An 882-nucleotide genomic window follows, 5' to 3' on the forward strand; every position below is an offset into this window, starting at 1 on the left:
GTATGATGAATAAAATACCTTAAAAGTTTCGTTACACTGTGAGACTACCACTGAGAGCTGTATATTTGCGATGACTTGAATGTCTGGTGTGAACGTTTCTTCTGCATCCTCTTGGTCCTATTTCGTCATTAGGGTGCGGCAACACCATGCCTGCACCTAGAGAATCTGACACAAAACGTCCGGAGACAGAATATGATGGCCAAAACAGGGCATCAAAATATGCATTGAAGAAACGTTCACACCAGACATGCAAATTGTTGTAAAAATACGATGCAGTGGTAGTCCAACACTAGTAATGAGTGGATACAACCCATTAATGGCACACGTATTACCAAAATAGAGAAACTCTGTGACGGATACTAGCCTCACTGTGTAATTCTATGCAACAGGCTGAATCATGGATGTTGTAGCCACTGCAATACCAAATATGACAAGAGTACTTTGTAACACTGATTTCTTTTAATACCTTCATTAGTCAAATAGTTATTTTTACAATACCAATTCCTTATATGATGGTAACGTAACAAATAATTCATCAATATTATTCTCATTCCCTACATGAAATCTGGGAGTGTATTTAAATCATTATAACGATTAATGCCTAGTCGTCATGTCTGCTCGGCAACCCCTCAGACTCTCTTGGGAACTAATTTCATCGTGTGATCAGGTCCACCAGAATGCTATGCCATTTTTCATCGGAGTTTGTCTGGTTACGAATAATGTGTGGCTGCACCCGTGGATCAGTTTGACCTGACTTGTAGCATCAGAATCTGTCTGGATGTGGCGTCCGAAGCTATGTTTCGCCTCAGGGCAGTCCTTTGAACAACAATGGAAGGCTGTCGCTCTTATGTGTCGCTGACAAAGGAGGCGAAGCAAGGACAG

General features: G+C 41.3%; 1 protein-coding gene across 1 annotated transcript in view; it reads right to left on the minus strand.

The window, feature by feature from the left end:
* LOC119585572 (fidgetin-like protein 1) overlaps positions 1-882 on the minus strand; it is a 26,272-nt gene that overhangs the window by 8,023 nt on the left and 17,367 nt on the right. The window lies entirely within an intron of this gene.

Source organism: Penaeus monodon, chromosome 20 (assembly GCF_015228065.2).
Source record: "Penaeus monodon isolate SGIC_2016 chromosome 20, NSTDA_Pmon_1, whole genome shotgun sequence".
NCBI lineage: Eukaryota > Metazoa > Arthropoda > Malacostraca > Decapoda > Penaeidae > Penaeus > Penaeus monodon.